The 22,944-nt window shown below is 43.7% G+C and overlaps 1 protein-coding gene across 1 annotated transcript in view; it reads left to right on the top strand.

The window, feature by feature from the left end:
* The window catches only part of LOC117438210 (fatty acid 2-hydroxylase-like), a 112,679-nt gene that overhangs the window by 73,672 nt on the left and 16,063 nt on the right, over window positions 1-22,944 (top strand). The window lies entirely within an intron of this gene.

The following is a 22,944-nucleotide window of genomic DNA, read 5'->3' as shown; positions in this document are numbered from 1 at the left end:
CTTCCGGCTCATTATAATACGAAGCGGGGATAGATAATAAATATGTATAGGCGGATTGAGCAACCTCATGTCTATGTATACCCTAAGAGAATAAATGTAAAGGGAGAACAACCCTGAGGGGTGCATGGTTTGCAGGAGCTATCCCTATGCACCTCAGCGCTGAATAAAAGCATACCTACTTTACAACTTTAACGAGTTGTGGATGTATTAAAAGAGATAATGCTTGTTAATCAAATCATGCTTATACTAGTAAAAAAAAAAAAAAGAAAGAAAAAGAAAACCAAACCAAAAAGGATGTCAACCTTAAATAGATAAGGAATAGGCCTTATATTAGCCACAGATATCTGGTAATGTAAAGAATACTTGTGCAAGCTCTGTATTTTTGCAAGACATGATGAATTACCATTTGTTAAGTGAAGGTCACAAGACAATTACAAGAGAAAGACTTGGGGCCTTCATCCCAGCGACCACCGGGAGGCAGGAAAAGACCCCCTAACAACAGACTGGCGCAGACGCAGAGTACACCATGGAAGGACACGTATATCGGAAGTAAAGGACTATAAGAATCACAATCTCAAGGAAGGGGGGCGCGCGCCTTTGGTGGAGCAGAGGCTCCTTGGCCTCCCAGCTCTGTTTTGCTTGCTATCGCTTGCCAAATTTATTGTAATAAATTGATATATATTATTTTACTCAATTGATTCTTTGATTTTATCCGAGTACTTTATAACAATTTTGGTGCCGTGACTCGGATACAAGACAAGGTAGTGCGGAGCTCTCGTGTCAGGGAGGCTCCCCGTCTTCAGACGGCCCTGGCTCGGGATATCCCACTACACTCAACTGGATCAGCGAACCTCCAAATTGATACGCAAGCAAAAGAAAACCGGTGTACCCCTTAAATTTTGTGCATGAAGACCGAGCGAAGACTCAGGAGTGAGTAAGTATAGGTCTCGTCGTGGTTTAAACTAAATCTGCACAGTTCCCCCTTTGTTTCCCCTCCCCCCCTCACCTTCCCACTCCCGGAGGGATGGGAAGGAGAGCCAGAGGAATACAACTCCCACGGATTGAGGTAAAATCAGTCCAGCAATCAAGGTATAACAGAAATCACTAACGGTACCAATAATAAATCAATGTTAGAGGAGACAAACAGGAAGAGAGAATACGATACCACCCGCCGCCACAAGGCCAGCCCGGAAGACAGAGAGCTCCCCCCTCCTCTCCTGGCCAGCTTCCAGTTGCCTCCCTGAACCCAGCCCGGAGTGTTAACCCCTTCCCTTCCGGACAGCTTCCAGTCCCCTCCTCGAGCAGGACGTGCTGTGGTATGGAATACCTCCCCGACTAGCCCAGACCAGGTGCCCTATCTCTCCCTCCTCCCTGGCAGAGCATGAGCTACTGCTGAACCCATGACATTATCCACCCCTTATTCCATACCATTCACGTCATGCTCAGATCCCACATTTTCAATATACCATCATATAAATATATATATATATATATATATACATCTGCATACACCCAGACAGATAGAAAGAAATCATTTCTTAATACATGGACCAATCCCTAAAATGCAATTGAGTCCATTTGGTCCATGATGTTAAGTTTGTAATAGTCTTTTGTAGCAGGAAAGTCTGTGTGCAGTGCTGGATTGTTGCCTGCCGATGTTGATCATCCCTTTACTACAGAACTCATCTGGTTCTATCAAAGTTCATTCTCTGTTGGGACGATGGTTAGAGGGAAATGAGGGCCAGTCGCTGGTGACCTGAAGACATCTAGTTGATGGACTATAAAAATATTACACAGCAAGCAACAACGTATAATTAAGTTCATTGGCTGTTTTCCCCTAAAATCAAATCCCCTTGAGGTATACATCGGACTTCCTCATCTTCCTGCATTACCCACCAAGTATATCCGGGTCCTTGAGCAAAAGCAATCCCACGAGTGGGTTTGCCTTGGCCTGAAACAGGAGTAACCCAGACTGTCTTCCCTAGCAAATTTCTCATGTGCACTACAGGGACCTTGTCCCCCTCTACAATATGTAAAAGTTCTGACTGGGCTGGGCCAGCCCTGTTAGCAGATCCTCTGGTGTTGACCAACCAGGTGGCCTTTGGTAAATGTGTATCCCAATGCTTGAAAGTTCCCCCACCCATTGCTCTCAGTGTAGTTTTTAACAGCCCATTGTACCGTTCAATTTTCCCAGAGGCTGGTGCATGGTAGGGGATGTGATATACCCACTCAATGCCATCTTCTTTGGCCCAAGTGCCTATAAGGTTGTTCCAAAAATGAGTCCCATTGTCTGACTCAATTCTCTCTGGGGTGCCATGTCGCCACAAAATCTGTTTCTCAAGGCCCAGGATAGTGTTCCGGGCAGTGGCGTGGGGCACAGCATATGTTTCCAGCCATCCTGTGGTTGTTTCCACCATGGTAAGCACATAGCGCTTGCCTTGGCGGGTTGGGGGGAGTGTGATATAGTCAATTTGCCAGGCCTCCCCATATTTATACTTCAGCCATCGTCCTCCATACCAAAGAGGTTTTAACCGTTTAGCTTGCTTAATTGCAGCACATGTCTCACACTCGTGAATAACCTGGGCGATAGTGTCCATTGTTAAGTCCACCCCTCGATCACGAGCCCATTTCTACGTTGCGTCTCTGCCCTGATGGCCAGAAGTGTCGTGGGCCCACCGGGCCAAAAATAATTTGCCTTTATGTTGCCAATCTAAGTCCATCTGAGCTACTTCAATCTTAGCAGCTTTATCCACTTGTTGGTTATTGTGGTGTTCCTCAGTGGCCCGACTCTTAGGTATGTGGACATCTACATGGCGTACCCTCACCACCAGCTTCTGCACCCGGGCAGCAATATCTTGCCATAATGCAGCAGCCCAGATGGGTTTACCTCTGCGTTGCCAGTTGCTCTGCTTCCATTGCTGCAACCACCCCCACAGGGCATTTGCCACCATCCATGAGTCAGTATAAAGATAGAGTACTGGCCACCTTTCTTGCTCAGCAATGTCCAGGGCCAGCTGGATGGCTTTCACCTCGGCAAACTGACTCGATTCACCCTCTCCTTCAGCAGTTTCAGCAACTTGTCACTGAGGACTCCATACAGCTGCCTTCCATTTCCGATGCTTTCCCACAATACAGCAGGATCCATCAGTAAACAAGGCATACTGCTTTTCACTTTCTGACAAATTATTATATGGTGGTGCCTCTTAGGCACGTATCACCTCCTCCTCTGGTGACATTCCGAAGTCCTTGCCTTCTGGCCAGTCCATGATGACTTCCAGAATGCCTGGAGGACTGGGATTCCCTATCCGAGCTTGTTGTGTAATTAGTGCAGCCCATTTACTCCAAGTAGCATCAGTTGCATGATGTGTAGAGGAGACCATGCCTTTGAACATCCAGCCCAGCACTGGCAAGCGGGGTGCCAAAAGGAGCTGTGCTTCAGTGCCAATCACTTCCGAAGCAGCTCGAACCCCTTCGTAAGCTGCCAATATCTCTTTGTCCGTTGGGGTATAGTTGGCCTCCGAGCCGTTGTATCCTCGACTCCAAAAACCAAGGGGTCGACCTCGAGTCTCCCATGGAGTTTTCTGCCAGAGGCTCCAGGTAGGACCATTCTCCCCAGCTGCAGTGTACAGTACATTTTTCACATCTGGACCAGTCCACACTGGTCCAAGGACCACTGCCTGAACTATCTCGCGTTTAATTTGCTCGAAGGCTTGTTGTTGCTCAGGACCCCATTTGAAATCATTCTTTTTCCGGGTCACATGATAGAGAGGGCTTACGATTGAACTGTAATTTGGAATGTGCTTTCTGCAGAACACCACAGCACCCAAGAAAGCTTGTGTTTCTTTCTTATCAGTTGGTGGAGACATTGCTGTTATCTTATTGATTACTTCTGTAGGGATATGTCTACGTCCATCTTGCCATGTTATTCCCAAAAATTGAATTTCCCGTGCAGGTCCCTTGACTTTACTCCGTTTTATGGCAAAACCGGCTTTCAGCAGGATTTGGATTATTTCCCTCCCTTTCTCAAAAACTTCTTCAGCTGTATCACCCCACACAATAATGTCATCGATGTATTGCAAGTGTTCTGGAGCTTGCTCCTGTTCCAGTGCAGTCTGGATCAGTCTGTGGCAGATGGTGGGGCTGTGTTTCCACCCCTGGGGCAGTCGGTTCCAAGTGAACTGGACACCCCTCCAAGTAAAAGCGAACTGTGGCCCGCACTCTGCCGACAAAGGAATTAAGAAAAATGCATTGGCAATATCAATCGTGGCATACCACTTGGCTGCCTTTGACTCTAATTCATACTGCAGCTCTAACATGTCCGGCACGGCAGCACTCAATGGTGGTGTGACTTCATTCAGGCCACGATAGTCTACTGTTAGTCTCCACTCTCCATTAGATTTTCGCACTGGCCATACGGGGCTATTAAAAGGTGAGCGGGTCCTGCTGATCACTCCCTGCCTTTCCAGTCTACGGATCAGATTATGGATGGGAATCAGGGAGTCTCGATTGGTGCGATATTGCCTCCGGTGCACTGTTGCGGTCGTAATTGGCACTTGTTGTTCTTCGACTTTCAGCAACCCCACAACAGAAGGATCCTCTGAGAGACCAGGCAAGGTGGACAGCTGCTCAATTTCCTCAGTCTCCAAAGCAGCAATACCAAAAGCCCACCGGTACCCTTTTGGGTCTTTGAAGTACCCTCTCCTGAGGTAGTCCATGCGGAGGATGCATGGAGCCTCTGGACCAGTCACAATGGGGTGCTTCTGCCATTTCTTCCCAGTCAGGCTAATTTCAGCCTCTAGTACAGTCAACTCTTGGGACCCTCCTGTCACTCCAGAAATATAGATGGGTTCCACCCCTTGACAGTTCGATGGCATCAGGGTACACTGTGCACCGGTATCAACTAGAGCCTTATACTTCTGTGGGACTGATGTGCCAGGCCATTTGATCCACACAGTCCAGTAAATACGATTGTCCCCTACCTCCACCTGGCTGGAGGCAGGGCCCCTCTAATAGTCATCGTCGTCACAATCTTGGACACCTAAGTCGTGCTGAAAGGGATTATTCTTCTTTATCACAGGAGCTGGAGTAAAATCAGCTCTTCCACTCCATCTGGGAACCTGTTCACCAGAGACTGAAGCTGCAGCTCTCATGGGGCAATCAGTCATGGCCCTTGCTCCTCTCTTCAATTCACTCACACGTTCCTCCAAGGCTGAAGTAGGTTTTCCATCCCACTTTGTCATGTCTTCTCCGTGATCCCGCAGGTAAAACCATAGGGTGGTCCGTGGTGTGTATCTTATATATTTTCTCTCTCGAGCAATAGGATGCCTTTTGTTAATATCTGAAACGCGTGTTGGCACACGTGAGGAACTAGATAAATTAGACAGATCGTCCCTCAACTGTTTGAGATCATGAGACAGTTTTTCCACAGCTGAAATGATGGAAGGGGTAAGATTGTCTTTGAATTCTCGGAGTTTATGAACCATTTCATCCACTGTTAGTGGTGCTATGTCATTCCAGGTTACCGTTGCCAATGTATGGGCATATGACGACGGTGCGTTTCGTGTAAGTTTTCACCACATGGGTCGTGTGCATTCGACTTCATCTGGGTCTATGAGTACATTCCCATTATTCGGCTTGGTGTGGTAGATCATCTCTACGATAGCTGATTCCCTCAGGGACTGGATACCTTTGTCTATAGTAGTCCACTTGACCGAACGACTCATAACATCATCCTTGTATGGGAACCTTTCTTTCACAGCTGCCAAAAGCCGCCTCCAAAGCCTGAGGGACTTTTTCTCTCTTGCAATTGCTTTGTCAATTCCCCGTTCAGTAGCAAGTGATCCCAGCTGCTTGGCTTCTGTACCTGCTAGTTCGTGACCATGGGCCCCATTATCCCAACCAGGTGATGATGTGCTCCCCTGGTTGACGGGTGAAATCTTTTCGCATATTCCGCAGCTCAGCTGAGGTCCGAGATCGAGAAGTCATCTCTTCTCCTTCGTCGTTTGATGATGACCCCTGATCAGATACTAGACCAGGTACTGGATGCATAGTTTCTTCATCCTGCCTCTTCCTTCTTGCCTCCTTTCTGGTTTTTCTCTTGTGTACAGGAGCAACCAATATTGGTACGAATTGGTCCTCTAGTTCAGATGCAGTGATTATCACTGTAGTTTGAGTAGCAACTGTACTTGTTGCTGGGGTAGCTGCACTGTCTGTCGCAGTCGAGGGTTGAATAGCCCCTGTACTCGTTACTGGGGTAGCTGCACTGTCTGTCACAGCTGAAGTTTGGGTAGCAACTGTACTTGCCGCTGGGGATGGTTTAGCTGCTGTACTTGGAGTTGGAACAGCTGCGCTGACTTCTGTGTTGCTCTCAGATCCAGGGACATTTTTCTCCTTTTGAAGGTGTTGGATAGTGTCGATCAAGGCCCTATAAGCATAGGCCAAGCCCCAGCACGTTGCTGTAATTTGTCCATCTCTGGTATGGCCAGGACGACAACACACCTCATTTAGGTGTTTTACTAATTCTTCCGGATTCTTCACTTGTTTGGGAGTAAAATTCCAAAGTACTGGAGGGGCCCACTGACCTAGATGCTTGCCCATACTATCCCACACACCCTGCCACTCATGACTGTCCAGCCTCTGGGAAGATCTCCTGGTCCTCCTATTTTGTCGTTTAACCCCAATACAGGACCAGACCTGACTCCGCTTAACTCTTGAAATCAGATGAAATAACTGTGAGCAAAACACACTCTGTATGCGTGCTACTATGGTGATCCCCATCACAATCAGCATACAAGTCTCAACAGTATTAAAAGGCCATTCAAAAACTTCAAAACCCTCAAATGATGTTGTAGACCATCTGGAGAGAACACTGGGAGGATAGAAGAATGTCTCCTTCACAGGTTGACCACCCGAGAAGGAGAAAAAAAGATGTGAAATTGCTGAGCACTTCTATTATATACCTCCCAAAATATAAAGTTGGTGACCATACCGGAAGCATAAACCAGATCAGTTTCATGATCAATGCTTCTATTGTATTACAAGTCATTAACATAAAGTACAATGAGACCAGAACCTTAGCCCAAACCCCATACTTGATAAACACTAACACAGCTAATATATATGAAAAATAATTGGTAAAGTCCTGAAACCGTGAGATCAAGAGAAAAAACTGTGAGAGCCAATAAAACAGCATTGTGACAAATGACTATAAATCCTGTCAGATTTGTTGTTATTTCATGGGTTTGTGCCCCACGTTGGGCACCAAAAACTGTCGTGGTTTAAACTAAATCTGCACAGTTCCCCCTTTGTTTCCCCTCCCCCCCTCACCTTCCCACTCCCGGAGGGATGGGAAGGAGAGCCAGAGGAATACAACTCCCACGGATTGAGGTAAAATCAGTCCAGCAATCAAGGTATAACAGAAATCACTAACGGTACCAATAACAAATCAATGTTAGAGGAGACAAACGGAAGAGAGAATACGATACCACCCGCCGCCACAAGGCCAGCCCGGAAGACAGAGAGCTCCCCCCTCCTCTCCTGGCCAGCTTCCAGTTGCCTCCCTGAGCCCAGCCCGGAGTGTTAACCCCTTCCCTTCCGGACAGCTTCCAGTCCCCTCCTCGAGCAGGACGTGCTGTGGTATGGAATACCTCCCCGACTAGCCCAGACCAGGCGCCCTATCTCTCCCTCCTCCCTGGCAGAGCATGAGCTACTGCTGAACCAATGACAGGCTGGTCTTCTGTTCGGATGGGGTTGGGTTCCCCGGAGTGTGATTGTGTGAGACGTCCTTCTGGACAAAGCGAGTAGTGCAGACCCTCTAGTAGTGCGGTTCCCTACTACCGCGAGGAACTGGGCCACAAACGAGGGGAGGTTTGTGAGTGTGTGAAAGAAGGCACTCCGGAAGATGGGACAGACGAAAGGCAAGCCGTCTGTGTCCATGGGGAGGGAGTCTCGGATGCAGCTCCCAGAAATATCCCTGACGGTCCTTTAGGACTAATGATTAAGTATTGGAATGACTTCCCTTCTAGGAAAGGGAAGGATAAACGAAAAATTATACGTTATTGTGTAGAAGTATGGGGAGGACAGAAAATTAGAGCCGACAATTTATATTGGCCTGTTTTCGGTTCATTTGAAGACTGGATTTGCCAGGCACTAAACATTTATGTAAACAATAAGGAACCTTTCTCATTAGAAGAAAGTGAATATGCTGCCCTATGGTTAGGAAAGGATACAACAGTCCATCTTTTTGCCTTAAAAGAAAAGTCACAAAAAGGGAAGAAAACTAAAACTAAGTCAGAGGAAACCCCTCTTTCCCCTCCTCCTTATTATTCTCCCATACCAAATGCTCCCCCTCTGGAGGAGAATGAGTCAGGTTCGGAATCAGAGACTGAACAAGCTGTGTCTGGGGTTCAGACTAGGAGCCAGACACGGAGAAAAGAACAGGAGAAGTTATACCCCTTAAGAGAAGTGGCCATGGGAGGACCCCAACCTGGAGTAGGGTATGTGGCTGTTCCCCTTAACTCAGGGGACGTTAGAGGATTCAAAAAGGAAATGGGGCAATTGTTAGAGGACCCTATCGGAGTCTCGGAAAGATTAGATCAGTTTCTGGGACCTAATATTTATACCTGGGATGAATTAACAGCAATCTTGAATATTTTATTCACTCGAGAAGAAAGATAAATGATTAGGAGAGCTGGAATGAGACTCTGGGAGCAACAACACCAACAAGGTCCAGCTGCAGACACTAAATGGCCTATGCAAAGACCTAATTGGAATAACCAAGATGCAGGAGACAGGGGCCATATGTCTGATTTACGAAGTATGATTATTCAAGGCATCAGAGAATCCGTGCCCAGGGGCCAGAATATCGGAAAAGCCCTAAGTGATTATCAAAAGAAGGATGAAACCCCCACTGAATGGTTAGAGAGGTTAAGAAAAAACTTGCAATTGTATTCTGTCCTGGACCCTACCACTGCAGTGGGACAGGCATTGTTAAAAACTCAATTTGTGGCAAAATCTTGGACAGATATTAGAAGGAAATTAGAGAAGATTGAGGATTGGCAAGAGAAGGATTTAGGAGAACTATTAAGGGAAGCTCAGAAAGTGTATGTACGGAGGGAAGAGGAAGCCCAGAAAAAGCAGGCTCGAATCTTAGTGGCCGCTGTCAGAGAGGGACAGCATCCTGGCCCTAATAGCACTGTAAATCATCAAAGACAGGAAATACCTATCAGACAGGGAAGACCTGGCGGCCCCAGAATAAAAAGACCTGGGAAAGTAGGAGAAAACCAAGTGGAATGTTTTTATTGCCACCAATTCGGGCACACTAAATGGAACTGTAGAAAAAGGATGCGGGATGAACAGATGTTTCAAGAAGATTAGGGGTGTCAGGGGCTCTATCTGCTGGGGACCCAGAGAAACACTGAGCCCTTGATAAAAATCAAAGTGGGTCCTCAGCAACAAGAAATGGAGTTCCTTGTGGACTCTGGGGCAGAAAGATCAACTGTCCAACAAGTACCCCGGGGTTGTATTATATCGCCAGAGAAAATACAAGTAATAGGAGCAAAAGGAGAACCCTTCAGGGTCCCAATAATCAAAAATGTGCAGTTTGAAACACAAACACGATTTGGAATGGGATCATTACTATTGGTGCCCGAAGCTGAATATAACCTATTAGGCAGAGATCTTATGGTTGAATTGGGAATTAACCTAGAGATTAAGAAAAAGGAAATAACAATAAAACTATGCCCACTCACAGTTGCAGATGAACAGAGGATAAATCCAGAAGTCTGGTATTCACCAGACACGGTCGGGAAACTGAAAATCAAGCCCTTTGAAGTCACTATTAATAATCCTGAGATGCCAGTAAGAATAAAACAATACCCATTATCTCAAGAAGGGAGACAAGGATTAAAACCTGAAATAGATAGGTTAATTAACAAAGGGCTATTAGAGCCATGTATGTCTCCTTTTAATACCCTAACCTTACCAGTTACAAAGCCCGATGGCAGTTACCAGTTAGTACATGATTTACGGGAAATAAATAAACGAACTGCGTCCCGATTCCCTGTGGTAGCCAACCCCTATACCCTGTTAAGCCAATTAAGTCCTGAAAACCAGTGGTATAGTGTGATAAATCTAAAAGATGACTTTTGGGCTTGCCCCTTGAAAAAATAATGCTGAGATTACTTTGCATTTGAATGGGAAGACCCCGAGACCCATCGGAAACAACAACTTAGGTGGACAGCTTTACTTCAGGGATTTACAGAATCCCCCAACCTTTTTGGTCAGGCCCTAGAACAAATCTTACGAAAATATGAGATAAATCCTGAAGTAACCTTGGTACAATATGTGGATGATTTACTACTAGCAGGGACAAATGAGACTGCTGTTCGAGAAGAAAGCATAAAATTGTTAAATTTTCTTAGCCTGCAAGGATTAAAAGTATCCAAATCCAAATTACAATTTGTAGAAGAAGAACTTAGGTATTTAGGTCATTGGTTAAAGGGAGGTACTAAGAAGCTAGACCCCGACAGGGTTAATGGGATTTTGTCCTTACCAGCACCCAAGAATAAGAGACAAATTAGACAATTATTGGGACTTCTGGGATACTGCAGACAATGGATAGAGAATTACAGTAAGAAGGTAAAATTTTTGTATCAACAGCTAACAAAGGAGGGGATGTTAAAATGGACCCCAGAAGATGAAAAGCAATTTCAAACTTTAAAAGCTGATTTGGTTAATGCACCTGTCTTGAGTTTGCCAGATATAAAAAGGCCATTTTATCTTTTTGTTAATACTGATGATGGTACAGCCTTTGGAGTTTTAACCCAGGAATGGGCAGGAAAATGAAAACTGGTAGGATATTTTTCCAAATTATTAGACCCTGTCAGTAGAGGATGGCCTACCTGTTTACAAGCGGTAGTAGCAGTAGCATTGCTAGTAGAGGAGGCCAATAAAGTCACCTTGGGAGGTGAGTTAAAAGTATTAACCCCTCATAACATCAGGGGAATCTTACAGCAGAAGGCAGAGAAATGGATTACTGATGCCCGACTCCTAAAACATGAAGGAATTTTGATACACTCCCCAAAGCTAGAAATAGAAACTACCAGTTGGCAAAACCCTGCACAATTTCTGTATGGGCATCCGGGAGATGTACTGAGTCACGATTGTCTCCTAAGCATAGAAAATCAAACAAAAATTAGACCAGATCTGGAAGAAGAAGAGCTAGAAAGAGGAGAAAAGTTGTTTGTAGATGGAACTTCCCGAGTTATAGAAGGAAAGCGAAAATCTGGATATGCCATTGTAGATGGAAAGACTTACCAAGTTTTAGAATCAAGCTCCTTAAGCCCCAGCTGGTCCGCCCAAGCATGTGAATTATATGCAGTACTAAGAGCTTTAAAACTTTTAAAACATAAAGAAGGGACCATATACACTGATTCAAAATATGCTTTCGGGGTGGTACATACCTTTGGTAAAATATGGGAAGAAAGGGGTTTGATAAACTCACAAGGGAAAGGATTAGTACATGAATATTTAATAACACAAACACTGCAAGCTTTAAGGGGACCCAAAAAGATTGCAGTGACACATGTAAGGGGCCACCAAAAGGGGTTAACTCCTGTGATCAGGGGAAATAACTTCGCAGATGAGGAGGCAAAAAAGGCAGCCTTACTAAATTTAAAGGCACCAGACACCCCAGTGCAGCCACAAGATCCACGTTTAAGTTTTACAGAGCAAGAAAGAGGTAAATTGAAACAAATGGGATTAATAGAAAAAGAAAATGGGAATTGGGAGCTTCCTGATGGACGAAAGGTACTACCAAAAGCTTTGGCTTGGAGAATTATGAGACAATTCCACCAGCAGACCCACTGGGGAGTCCAAGCCCTAGTAGATCAATTTGCTACTAAATATATGAGCATTGGAGTTTATAATATTGCCAAGCAACTAGTATCTAACTGTATGACGTGTCAGCGGGTGAATAAACATCAACTTCGGGAAAAAGTTTTAGGCGGAAGGGAATTGGCCCACCGACCTTTTGCAAAAATACAAGTTGATTTTACGGAACTACCAAAAGTAGGTCGATACAAATATTTATTAGTGATCATAGATCATCTAACACATTTTGTAGAAGCTTTCCCTACTGCTAGAGCAACATCTCAGAATGTTATTAAGATACTCTTAGAGAACATAGTCCCTAGATATGGAAACATTGAAGTCATAGATTCAGATAGAGGGCCGCATTTTATTCCCAAAGTGACTAAAGAGACCCTTACTTCATTAGGAACTCAGTGGGAATACCACACTCCTTGGCATCCCCAAAGTTCAGGGCGGGTAGAAAGAATGAATGGGGAAATAAAGAAACAATTAACTAAACTTATGTTAGAAACTAAAATGTCCTGGGTAAAATGTTTACCCTTAGCATCACTCAATATAAGAACGCAGCCTCGAACTGATATAGGGATTTCCCCTTTTGAGATGCTTTATGGAATGCCATATGATCTGGAGTCCCCAATAGATCATCCTAAAATCGAAGACTCACAAATTCAGCCATATATTTTGCAAATTATGGAGAGGCGAGAGAAATTGCAAAAGAAGGGCTTAGTAGTTCAAAGACATCCACTAGATGTTTCAATACATAACATTAAACCAGGAGACAAAGTACTTGTTAAAACATGGAGGGAATCCACTCTGACTCCTCGTTGGGAAGGACCTTTTTTGGTGTTGCTTACTACAGAGACAGCTATAAGAACTGCCGAGCGGGGATGGACACATGCCAGCCGAGTTAAAGGACCGGTCCTCGAATCCCAGTGGAAGGTAATCAGCGGCCAACCCGGAGATCTCAAATTGACTCTAAAGAAGGAGCATTGATGAACTCAGATGTAACTATCACATGTATAAACCTTAGTTGTATTTGTTATCCTTTTGTGTGTTACAAGTGTAAAGTGTGCCAGGAGAAGTGGTGGGTCCATAGCCGTCATGGATATCCTCCCAGGGGGTATGTGTAGAATGCTATAGATAAGAACGGGATTTAACTGATCTAGCCCTTAGAACGGGTGTATCAACAGGACAATTTGAAAGAGAATCTAAAAGGTGGTGGGACATACTTGCATTGGGAATCAATCCCGAAAACTACTGCTATCATTTGAACGAGCCCATACCTTTTATAACAGAGATTATCAAAATTAAGTGTAGAAAAACTTTAACTGGAATAAGGTGTGACACTCCAGGAGTTAAAGATAAAAACTGGGAGCAGTACACAAAACGACAGCTCAAACATGGCAGTATTAACTCCCCTGAAGAATACCCCTGCTGCCGAGAAGAAGGTACCCCCCGTGGCTCGAAGCAACCGAGTCGACGGGCGAGGCAGAGGAGTAAAAAGGTGGGGAAAGAAAATCCAATATGTAACCCTTGGGACTATAAACAAATATTGGACAAACTGCCTGGCTGTTAGTGCTAGCTCCCTAATAAATATCTCTAAACTCCAAGGTCATTGCTATAGACACAGTGAAAAAAATTTCAAAACTTTACATAAGAAGTTTCCAGGGAGATTTGAGGACTCATCACCACTCCTGTACACGCTTCTATTGTTGTTGTTCCTGCTAATTTCGGTAACTCGGGGTGATCATGTACATCAGCCTTATAAATGCACCTTGAACAGATGGAAAGACCAAGCAGTACTCAGGACCGTAATTACACCGGGACCTCCCAGTTTCACCATTTACCTTTGTGATTTAGTTCCCATAAAGCCATGCCTCAACGAAGTAGGGTTCTATTTTTTCCCTAGTTCTAATCCTGGAAAAAGTTATTGCAACCATCCTGGTTACTACTATTGTGCTTATTGGGGTTGTGAAACAATTGCCCCTGATTGGATACCTGGTGGAGGGAGAGACCCACACTTAAAGGTAGGGTGTGACAAGACAAGACAAGAACAATCAGCAAGGCATTACTTTGACACAAGTCACAGGAAAAGGAAGATGTATAGGCTCCATACCTAAACAGAAACAACATCTGTGTGGAGTGATAACTCGAGCAATAAGAGGGGAAACGCCAGCTGATTGGTTATTACATGGAGTGAATACTAGATGGGTTTGAACGAGTCTCGGAGTTACACCCTGTCTCTCTCTAAAATTATTCAATGAAAATCACAATTATTGTATTCAGGTAATGATAGTACCAAAAATTGTGTATCATCCAGAACAATTTGTATACGACTATAACACTGTCCAAGAACATCATTTAGCCAAACGTGAACCATTTACAGCTCTTACAGTTGCTACATTATTAACAATTGGGGCAGGTGGACTGGGTACAGGAATAGCCTCTCTAGTTAACCAACACAAGGAATTCAATTCCCTTAGGATAGCAGTAGATGAAGATTTGGCTAAAATAGAGAAGTCTATAAGTGCTCTAGAAACATCCTTAAGATCCTTATCAGAAGTGGTGCTTCAGAATAGGCGAGGGTTAGACTTAATGTTTTTGCAACAAGGGGGACTGTGTGCCACTTTAAAAGAAGAATGCTGTGTATACGCTGACCATACTGGCGTGGTATGAGACACCATGACAAAATTACGAGAGGGGCTAGAAAAACGAAAAAGAGAAAGGGAACAACAACAAAGCTGGTATGAATCGTGGTTTAATTATTCACCTTGGCTAACAACATTATTGTCAACTTTAGCAGGACCGTTAATTTTGTTAATTGTAAGCCTTACTTTTGGACCATGTATTTTCAATAAATTAATATCAACTGTGAAAGGGAGATTAGAAGCAGCACATTTAATGATAGTTAGAACTAAATATGAACAAATAAAGGGAGAAGAAACAGAATTAATTAATGCAACTGAAATGCTATCACGATTTGATGAACAAAACGGTAAATAGAAAAAGGGGGGATTGTAATAAAAGAGATAATGCTTGTTAATCAAATCAGGCTTATACTAGTAAAAAAAAAAAAAAAACAAAAGAAAAACCAAACCAAAAAGGATGTCAACCTTAAATAGATAAGGAATAGGCCTTATATTAGCCACAGATATCCGGTAATGTAAAGAATACTTGTGCAAGCTCTGTATTTTTTTGCAAGACATGATGAATTACCATTTGTTAAGTGAAGGTCACAAGACAATTACAAGAGAAAGACTTGGGGCCTTCATCCCAGAGACCACCAGGAGGCAGGAAAAGACCCCCTAACAACAGACTGGCGCAGATGCAGAGTACACCACGGAAGGACACGTATATCGGAAGCAAAGGACTATAAGAACCGCAACCTCAAGGAAGGGGAGCGCGCACCTTTGGTGGAGCAGAGGCTCCCCGGCCACCCAGCGCTGTTTTGCTTGATATCGCTTGCCAAATTTATTGTAATAAATTGATACATATTGTTTTACTCAATTGATTCTTTGATTTTATCCGAGTACTTTATAACATACATTTTCATAATCCCTGTGTATAGGCAGGGAACATTATAATTAAGTCCAGTAATTTATTATCATAAGTCTCCTCCTCTTGGCGTCTGCGCACTGCTCTTCAATAATTGTGGGCAGGGGTCTTGAGGATGAAGTAAGCATTCTTCCTCATGTGAGTAGGGGTCTTCAAGATGAAGTAAGCAGTCTTCCTCACAGTGTACTTTTCACCTTTGGCACAGTTGGATGCCCCAGTAATCACACAACTCGCTTAAACCAGCCATATCTGTAATTATTCTAATAACTAACAAAGATTTGAAACAGTGTGACCTTCCTGCAAAATTTATAGCAGGACGGGCAGAAAAGGAGTATCCCAAGCTAGCAGATGTTTGGGAGGCTCTGTCTCTTAACTAACTGATAAGTACAAGGATGGATTGAAATAACTCCTTCATGTTTAGTGGGGCCACTAAATCTTGCTATCTCACCACAGACTTACAACACAAACATTGTTCTTTAAAACTAAAGAGACTTTAGAGGACTAGCCTGAAACAATTAACTCACATTTAGTGGGGCCACTAAATTCCACAGGCTAACAACATAAACATTGTTCTCTTTCTACGACCTAAGTTAAGCTAAAAAGTACATTAACTCTATATCTTACAGGCACTAGCTTTTCTTCTATCAAGCATGCAAACCCCCCCCTTTTCTTCTTTTTACCTTTACAGGTTCTTCTACTATACGACTCCGTTTTCCTCATCATGTGTCTTTATCGAGCTTTGGTTTTGTTACTATAAACTTGTATAGTTATATCCACATAACCACACCTATGATTTGCGAAAGCCAATACATTTATGCGTTTATCACAATCCCCCCTTTTTCTTTTTCTTAATCCATTTGGCTTGAGCCATAATTTTCATTTCTGGCTTTTCTCATTAGCTTATTTCTGTCAAAGATTAGTTTTGCCTCCTCAAAGGGATCATCACGAGACTGAATTTTTAACATTCTGATTTTAGATTCTGCTCCCTTAGGAGCTCAAACTGGAATTGTTCTGTGGTCTTACGAACCATTCTACTCATCAGGGGAACAACACAAGGTACAACAAGTAAACCAGTTATTAGCAAAACAAAACTCTAACCCCCCCAAAGTTCCACCAGTTATTGTTCCATCATTTTTCCATATCCAAGTTAAATCCTCTCCAGGTTTGAAAGGGAACATATGCGACCGTTTTCATTTCAGTAATTATCTTTTCATTAACTTTTCCTTCATCATCTATCTGTAAGCAACATTTAGAGAGGTTGAATTTACCACACACTCACCCCTCTTGGGTCAAGAGGTAATCCAGGGCTAGGTGATTTTGATATATCGCTGTACGAATTTTGCTGTTCTGTTTGGCTAATATAGTTAATGCATCACCAGTTTTGTTAGTCACAAATTCCAGGACTGCCTGCAGCCTAATTATGTGATTTAACATATATATAAGAGTCCGGTATCCCCAGAATCCATCTTCAGCCCAGGAGGCAGGATCGTAATATGCAATGATTTGCTCTGGGGGCCACTGCTCATCTTTCCAGTTTCCAGTCTGAAGGCCCCTTTTAGCACGGGATATTTTAGATACATCAGAATAGACTGGTACCCCTAATCCTTCCCCCCTATGTATTGGTAACAAAAAGAAACTCGGCCGGATGGTTCCCAAAACACATGTTCCTGTCCAATTTCCGGGTAATTCAGAGTAAGCATATTTTCCACAGATCTAATATATTCCTTCTGGAGCTTCCCACTTATCCCCAGGATTCTTATTTAAAGTCCAACTTTTCCCCCCTTCTGCAATATCTGAGGGATGGCCCCAAGTTATCCAATTTTTTACTGTTCCATTCCAAATTCTAATGTTTTCACAAATTAAATCTCCCACTGGCTTCCTCCCTTGTCTCCCAGGGGGCTTCTGCCAACAGTTCTGGCCAATAATACTCGTTTGTAATTCCCATTGTTTTGCTCTCTGGACTTTGCTTGTATTCCATATATTATTGTCAGTGATATTAATTTCCTTCGATTCCCAAGGCCATTGTTCTCCCATATTGGTATCTCCACACACATAACAATTACTTATATTGAGTATTTTTTGCTATATTTTCTGCCAGGTTCACAAACAAATTTCTGGCAATTATGGGAATTTCATATTTGGCTCCAGTTTCCATTTCATTATAGAAAGAATGGAACAGTAGTTCCTCCTCCTTGTCCGAGTGTACAACTTACCGGATCTTAATATGGACTAGAGTTTCTGGGTCTGAACCAGTGGTGTCAATCTGCAGGCCAAAAGTGTGTTCGGCCTTTTTCCAATCCTCATTCCAAGTTCCGGGTTTATTTATGGTTAGGTTCAGTGTATTACACTGGTTTCTCCTGCATTCGTTTGGGACAGTCAGTCTCTCTAGCTTAACTACTTAGTATCCTAACTCCTCCAGTCTCTTGGTATACTTCCCCGGAGAATAATCTGTGGTCCAAAGAACACAGGTCCAAGAAGAACAATAATTCCAGTTCCTTGTACAATCAGTACTTGCCCATTTAGATTTGTATCTCCAAGAGGAGCACATATATTTTCTGTCGCGGGAGTAGGTTCGTATCCATTCCATACTTTTACATTCTCCTGATCACTTACCACTGTCTATTGCTTCACAAGCATCAAAAATTATACTTACTGGATTATTTAGATTAGTGATTTTAGTTCGCCCTACTACTATACCATCCTTCCCCAGTGATCGCACTTCCAACCATCATTCCTGCGCCTTCGTTTTAGGATCATAACAGATTATCTTGCCTTTAATATCACATCTGTCATACTCTGTATTGTTATGGGTACACGTCTCGAGTGGGTTCCCACTGCATTGATAATGGGTGTGATAGATTAAAGTTTGCATAGTCAAGTGTCCACTCAAAGTGGTTTTTATACATTCCGTGCAATCGGAGGAGGCTTGTACTTGTAGTAGGTACAGTAGCCATAAGATGATCAGAGGTCCAGTATGACATATACCTCCACCCCTCTGGCCTGTGAGGTTGCTGCCCACAGCCAAGGTATGTTTGTGCTTCTTGGTGGCAGGCATAGAGGCCAACCTGGGCTTGCCCTCGGCCATCTTATTTCCTCCCATTAAATTCTCACACAAACTTTATTCACAGACCCTTATAGAAGTATTTCTTGAGTTACCTCCCACTCTGATGGTACCAATAACTCCAGTCACAGAACAGAGTAAACAGTCAGCACTCAGTAATAGCTGTCTAGTCAGAACACCCTAATTGTAAATTATATATACTCGCACATAGCCTCTTTTTTTTTTATACCTTGTAGACTCTCATACCTCAATTAAGCCTAAGCAAGTTCCCTATATATATATCTAAAGCCAAAGACTGCACAGCTCATCCACTCACTCCCCCCCCCCCCCCACTTGCTCCAGAGAGTTATGAAGGAGAATCCAAAGAATGTAGCCCCCACGGGTTGAGATAAGAATGGTTTAATAGCTAAGGTATAACACAAATCACTCCTGCTACTACTACTACAAATAATAATGATAAAGCCAATAACAAGTGAAGAGAATACAACACCTCACCAGCCACCGACCCATAACTCACCCCACCCTGCCTGATTGAGCGCCGACCGATACCTCCTCCATCCCCCCAGAGCTCCAGCCCTTCCGGGTCTCTCCCTGTTACATCCTGGGTATGACGTGCTATGGTATGGAATACCTCTTTGGCTAGCCTAGGTCAGGTGTCCTGTCTCTCCTTCCTCCCGGCCTCCCCTCCTCCCTGGCAGAGCATGAGCTCAGAAAAGGCCTTGGACAAATCAAGCACCCGAACAGTAACTCAAAACATACTTGCTATCAGCAACCGTTCCCAGCCCGAAAGTCAAAACACAGCACTGCACCAGCCACCAAGAAGGAGAAAAATGACTGCTTGCTCAAACCAGGACAGAGCTATATTAATTTTGCATTCCGTCTGCCACTCTGGGTGGTTTCTTAAAGTGAATAACATATCTGCATACATCAATTCATCCCATTTTCCTTGTCAGCTTAAAAATAACATTAATTGCAACAATGTATTATAATTCAAAGTCCCATTTTTGGGCCATTTTTCCTGATCTTCCAAGGTATATAATGGCCACCATTGGTTACAAGTCTTTTTATTTACCGAGACCCTGGGGGATCCTCCTAATTCTTTCCAATAAGCCAGAATACATCCCAAAGGGCTCTTTTCTATTATTTCTCCACTCTGTAGATTTTCCATTATTTATCTTATACACGCTATACACACACACTCACACAGGATCCCAAAAATTCCACTCGTTCACAATTTTTAAAACAAAAGCAAAAACATATGCCAAGTATACAAATGCTAATTAGTAGTACGATAAAAATAAAAGCAGTTCGTCATTCATTAATTACTCAAGCACAGCATCAAATACCTGTTTTCAGAAATTGGGTCAGATACCAGAAAAGTACAAACTTTATTCACAGACCCTTATAGTAAATACCTATTTGTCTTTAGTTACCTCCCACTCCGATGGTACCAATAACTCCCAGTCACAGAACAGAGCAAGCAGTCAGCACTCAGTAATAGCTGTCTATTCTGCTGACTAGTCAGAACACCCCAATTATATAGACTCGCACTTAGCCTTTTGTCTCATACCTTTGTGTAGACTCTCATACCTCAATTATAGAATCATAAGCCTAAGCAAGTTTCCTATATATATATCTCTGATTAATTTAATCCAGATCCCCTAGCTTGAGGAATATTATCTCCCCAGGAGGAGAATCAGTTGCCTTAGGGTATCTCACAAGGGAATTTGACACTTTGTGTTTGCAAGTTATTACATATATATATATATCTTACTACATGGTCCTCTTCTTGAGAGTCAGTTTGGTGTCACCTGGCGCAGATATGACAGTCCACTCCATAGGTTCTTCCACTGGTCTTTTAATCCTGCTCGCATGGGTCCATCATCTTTCTCTGGTCTGGATCGCAGCCTCCGTTGTCAGCAATACCTGAAAGGGACCTTCCCATTTTGGAGTGAAAGATTGCTCACTCCAGGTCTTAATCAATATACACTCCCCGGGATGAATGTTATGAATTTTAAAGTCCAGACGTGTTGACTGGGGAATCCATCCTTTTAATCTTAAATGTTCCAGAGTCTGAGCTATTGTGGTGATATATCTTCTGATACTCGCCTCCTCCCTCATAAGTAGCAGTCTCCTTTTGGGTTGTCATAAAAGGTAATCCAAACATCATTTCATAAGGAGATACCCCTTAGTCCAATCTGGGCTGTGTTCGAACTCGTAACAATGCTAAAGGTAGACACTTTACCCAGGACATCTGGGTCTCAATCATTACCTTAGTTAATTTTTTTTTTTTTTTTTTTTTTTAAGGTTTGATTCATTCTTTCCACTCTTCCCGAGCTTTGAGGATGCCATGGGGTGTGTAATTCCCATTTTATTCCCAAGGCTTGGGTTATTTGCTGTACAATTTTTGAGGTAAAATGTGTCCCCCTATCCGAATTAATTCTGCTGATCATCCCATATCTAGGGATAACTATTTCCAAAAGAGTTTTTGATATTATGTTTGTCGTAGCCCTGACAACTGGAATTGCTTCTACCCAATGAGTTAAGTGATCCGTTATTGCTAACAGGAACTTCCACCTCTGCACAGGAGGGAGTTCAGTAAAATCTATTTGGATGCTCTGGAAGGGTCGCATTGCCAATTCACGTCCCCCTGAGGTAGTTTTTCTTACAATCTTTTTATTCACTCTTTGACAAGTCATGCATTTATCAGTTATTTGTTTTGCTAACCCAAAAATTCCAATACATCCATACTCCTTTAAAAAGTGGTCACAAAGGGCCTCTGTACCCCAGTGAGTCTCTTGGTGTATGTTTTCTAATATCTGTTTAGTCAATGGCTTATTAAGGAGTTGTCTCCTGTCAGGGAGTCTCCATTTCCCATGTTGATCTTGTTCTCCTCCTATTTTATTTAACTCTTTCTTTTCTGACTCACTGAATTTTGGAATCTCCAATTCCTGTTCCTCAGGTACCAGAACAAACATGACTCTCTCAATTCCATTTTTTGCTGCATCTCTAGCTTGTTGGTCTGTTAGATTATTTCCCCTTATTTCAAGTGTCATTCCTCTCTGATGTCCTCTAACATGCACTATAGCTATTTCTTCAGGTAACTTTAATACTTCCAAGACTTCCAGGATAAGTCCTCAATGAATCAACCCCTTCCCTTTCGAATTTAAAAGTCCTCATTCTTTGCAATTTTTCCAAAGGTGTGCAGTATACCAAATGCTTATTTTGAGTCAGTATAAATAGTTCCCTTCCTATGCACTAGGTATTCTAAAGCTCTTTTCAGAGCATATTGCTCACACATTTGAGCAGACCAATCTGAGGGTAATTTCCCTCTTTCAATGATTTGCATCTTTTCTCTGTTAACTAGCTCATACCTTGACATCCTTTTTCCCTGCAGACATCTAGACAATACATCCACATAAATTCCTTCACACTTGACCATCCTCGGCTGGATTTCAAGGCATCCCACCTCAGTTTCAGGTTGTCTGCCTGAAGGACAGAGCATGCAGAACCAAAAATTGCAGCAGGAAACCTCACAGAGGGAGGTGTGGTGATCCAGAACTTATGCTGGTGCTCTGCCTCCAGTAAAGCTGATGCCTGCTCAAGTCCAGCCTTGCTGGAAATAAGCCCTACCTTGCCCTAGCATGAGATGCTGCCTTGGGGCTGGGTAGTGTAGCTCCTGTACCAGTGGAGTGAGGCTTGAAATCTGTCTAGCCCAGGACAGGAGGTGGGAGCCTGGCTGGCAAGAAGTACCCAAGCCCTACCTCGGTGTCACCAGTGTGGCACAGAGTAAAGTCCTGTCTGCCCTGGTGAGGTGACAATGGTCCTCCTGCATCCCAGATCCTCTGAGAGCTGCCAGGGGGTTTATTCCCAATAGGGATGTGTTGCTTTTGTATCTCTCAAGGGAATTACATCCCTTGGAGCAGTGGGGAGAATATCCATTGAAGACCCCCAACTGTTGCCAGAAGAACACACTTCCTCCTTGCAACAACTGGGAACCCCGGTGAGCATTGGTGTGGTGGGGCTGCCGGGCCACACCATACCCTGCTGTCAGGTTAATGGGTAACTCAAGGTGACAAAGTGAGAGAGAAAGCATGTTTGGCATGTCCTGCCCAGGGAGCCAGGACGCTGCTGGTGCTATAGGGCACGGCAGGTGCTAGGCTTGCACAGGCATGCTGTGCCGTCACCTAGCTCCATGCCAGCAGCAAGGCCAGTGCCGGAGCTGGCAGGGCTGTGAGAAGGAGGCCACTGCCAGCAGCTGGTGACAGATTTGTTTTCAAGCTTCACACAAGGCAGGTTTCTCCTGTTTCTTGGCCAGCCCTGGCGGTAGGACCATACTAGCCCAGTGATGCCCCCCTGAAGCACCAGAACCAGGTGCCCTCTCAGCATCATGGTGGGGTGCTCTGACAGCTGGGCTTGGGGAGAGATTCCAAAAAGACCTGAGCATGTGATGCTTG

The sequence above is a fragment of the Melopsittacus undulatus genome, assembly GCF_012275295.1.
Source record: "Melopsittacus undulatus isolate bMelUnd1 chromosome W unlocalized genomic scaffold, bMelUnd1.mat.Z SUPER_W_unloc_2, whole genome shotgun sequence".
Lineage (NCBI taxonomy): Eukaryota > Metazoa > Chordata > Aves > Psittaciformes > Psittaculidae > Melopsittacus > Melopsittacus undulatus.
Note: the sequence above shows the minus strand (reverse complement) of the source record. Positions and strands in the feature narration are given on the sequence as shown.